We start from the raw sequence: 3,593 nt of genomic DNA, 5'->3' as shown, positions 1-3,593 counted from the left end.
AAACATCCAAATGAAGCAATACAGAGGGAACGACATCATTCAGGAAGGATGTCACGACACAAGAGTATTGATTTAGGGTTAAAAGAAAGTGTCCAAGTGGGCGAAGGGTAAGCACTGTGGCTAGGCACAGGATCAGGACCCTGACCTGATGTGTGATAAGAATTTCCTAGAACACTGGGAAAATTTGCTTACCTGACAAGGAAGACAATATGGGATAGAGGGAAAAGTACCATACAAGAAGACTGGAGGAATACAGTTGTAGTTTCTTTGTACAGAGGGAATGGTAGTACGGAAGCGTATAAGGATCTTAGAACGATTAGCTTACTTATTAGCTGGTTACTTTATTGACTTACTTAGCTTATTAACCATATCACTGAAACGCTGGAAAGATTTGATTGTCTGACAAGGAGACTGCTATAGGACAGAGGGAAAATACCATACCAGAAGACTGGGGGAACACAGATGTTTCATTCATTCATTCATTCATTGCCAGACGCCATGTATCCCAAACGGGGTGGCCAACGGCTTAGAGTTAATTGTTTTACAGGGAGGGGCACTAATCCTCCACCAACCCCACTTGACACGTAGGGATGCCAACAGCATCTGGTGTTCCCAGGCGGTCACCCATCCAAGTACTAACCAGACCCAACGTTGCTTAACTTCGCTGATCGGACGGGAAGCGGTGTACTCAACGTGGTATGGCCGTTGGCTAGTTTCTCTAAATAATATGAAAGTATTAAGGAAGAGCATATGACTCACAGAAGGAAGAGTGAAAGTGTGGAGGGGTACTTACGGAGAGGATGCACAGGATAACAGAAAGTCAGACATCTGCAGTGAGGACATTTGTTGAAATATACAGTTGCAAAAATAAGAAGCTGCATGTTGTATTTATGGACATGGAGAGGGCTTATGATAGTTAACTAGCAGAATATATGGTATGTATTAGGCATATGTGGTGTAAGTGGGAACCTGTTCAGGGCAACAAAATCATTTTATGTGGATAACAGTGCGTATGTAAAAGTATGGATGAAGCTAAATGGTCCTTTTTAAATTAATACAGGTGTAAAACATGATGTATGTATGTTGCCTTGTTGCTCAATATGCATGTACTGTATACTGTATATGCACATGCAGTATACATGGACAGGTCAAGGAACCATGTGAGAACAGGTAAAACATAGGAGAGAAACTAAAGTTAAGTGGTATCATATGGAAATTGTTAACTTGACTGTATGCTGATAATGCCTGTTTGATGACAGAAAGTAAAAATGATTTTCAAAATGGTAATGAATGTATCTGAATGATTCTACAAAGTGAAAAATGAAAGTGAAAATGTGAGCAAAAGCAAAATAATGGTATCTGAAAGGAAGGAAGATGACACTATAAATTTTCACATGCAGTACAGGACAGAGAGAAAGGCAGGGTGAATGGTACAAATGGGAGGTGAGCTGCTTGACAAGACTGAAAGCTGGGAGTGTCAGTGTGCAAATACGGCAATATGGAATGAGAGGTTAAGGTAAAATCATTTCACAGGAGAATAGTGCCTAGAGAACTTGATTGTCTTTTGAAAGGTAGTATTGTTTTTGTTTTCATTTTTGAAGACTCCAACATGCTTGCATGTGTCGGCATTGGTCACCTAAAGGTAACCTCCCATGCTCCTTGACCTATGGCACCCTCCCTTTTCAGTCCCTTATCCCTGAGGTCAAATTCTATGACCTCATCCTAGGTCTTTTTTGGTCTGCCTCATGCAACCCTAGCCCTGATATTCACACTTCTCACTCTCTGCACACAAATGTCATCTTCCATCCTCTCAACATGCCCAATCATCTACTCTCCTCATGACAACACCAATACATTCAAATCCTATCCTTCCTCTTAACTCTTCAATTGCAATCCGAGTCCCCTGAAGGCTCTTATTCAAGGGCGCACTACACATCAATCAAATCATTGTCATTTCGATACGTTTGAGCCTATGAATATCTCCCTGATGCCCATGTTTCAATACTATACAGAGTTACAGTCCTAATACAAGCCACATACAGAGATCCCTTAGCACAGAGGAAAAGCCCTCTCAATGTTAGGAGAGGCAACAGCTCCCTGAACTTGTTTTAACCACTCCCTACCCTAACCCACCTCCAGCACATGTCTCCCAAATAACAAAACTCCTTCACACACTCAAGAGACTTAAGGTTAAAAGCTGTAAAAATTACCTTCTCAGAATAGCTGCCAGCATAAGCAGGATGGATGATGTATATGAAAGATTTTTATCAGTATTCTTGAATGGGAGGAAGGGAAATTGGAATGACATGTAAAATCACTGAATGCTGGGTGGTAACCATGTAACTAAATTATGGCTCCTGGTGGCTTAGTGGGTAATTAAGGTGCTCCAATCAGATTGAGCCTGTGCAGGTATATCTCCAAGGGATGGTTGGGGTTTACTGCTCACGTAATGCCACTCAGGGATGAGTGAGGCTGGTCACTCTCATCTTAAATGCAAGGACCAACTTGCCTAGCCCCGGGCTCCTACACTCCTCATGGGGTGACATTGGATTGGATGATGGAATGATGGATAGAGATGGCATGGACATATTCAAGGAATGCACACAAACAAGGTGCCAAAATTTCCTACTGTGAGAATACAGGTACAGGTATATAACACTGGAAGAAAATGAGGGCAACAGTACATCAGAGAGGGAAGGAAGTGGGGTGACTAAGAGAGTGAGAGAGATAAGTGAGCCCAGAGTAGTTTGAAGGTAGTACAGTCAAGGCCATACCTTGTATGGGGGTTCCCAGGAAGAAGCAAGATATGGCATGTTGTTGATGATGATGATGATGGTGATGATCATGATGATAACAAATGCAGTGAAGTTACAGCATATGTCTTCTCAACTCCGTGGCAAGTCAAGAAAATTTCCCGTACCCAGTGCTTGTGTGCAGCAACCAATGAACTTTAAGCCAATCCTCCTTTGGTGACAACAATGACTGACTATAAAAGTTAATAACAGTGACTAACAAGGCTGCCCTGCTGTCCCTACTTAAAATAAGTGGAATAAATACAGATATTATCAAAATAACCCAGTTATTACACTGCTGGTCCCATAGTCAATACTCTTTCTAAATTCCTTTAACACTTAAACAGATCAAAATATCAAACTCAGAATACTTTATTAGGCATAAACATACCATCATAAGCTAATAAAAATTATATGAATACAGTACTGTATTACACATACAAGCATTCTGTATTCAACTACAAAGATATTCAGTTATACACTTTCACTCTCTCCCTTTCAGTATCATTTTGTGTCTTACGAAGCAAGATGTTTAATTTTTCAAACTGTAAATCACCTGAACCATGTATTGTACCATAATGTAATACTGACATATGAGCTGCATGATTACTACTCGGTATCAGGCACTCTGCTTATCTTCTAGAACTCCAAACTTTCTCATACAGGCGAACAAGTTGCAAAGCCTTGGTGGTAACAAACCGTTGGACTGTAACATACTGAGAGTAATTTTTTTTGTTTTAGAGACAAATTCATCAATCTGGCCACCTGAGGCAGTTTCAAAGTCGACAATTTCTTGGCGAC

General features: G+C 40.8%; 1 non-coding gene across 1 annotated transcript; it reads right to left on the bottom strand.

Annotated features, from left to right (window-relative positions):
- Window positions 1-591: 591 nt before the first annotated feature.
- On the bottom strand, window positions 592-710 carry LOC145403276 (5S ribosomal RNA). The gene has a single exon (XR_013897966.1). It is a non-coding gene; the product is annotated as a 5S ribosomal RNA (ribosomal RNA).
- Between the last annotated feature and the right edge of the window lie 2,883 nt (window positions 711-3,593).

The sequence above is a fragment of the Coenobita brevimanus genome, chromosome 6 (assembly GCF_032717465.1).
Source record: "Coenobita brevimanus isolate Jiangsu-jjx chromosome 6, ASM3271746v2, whole genome shotgun sequence".
Lineage (NCBI taxonomy): Eukaryota > Metazoa > Arthropoda > Malacostraca > Decapoda > Coenobitidae > Coenobita > Coenobita brevimanus.
Note: the sequence above shows the minus strand (reverse complement) of the source record. Positions and strands in the feature narration are given on the sequence as shown.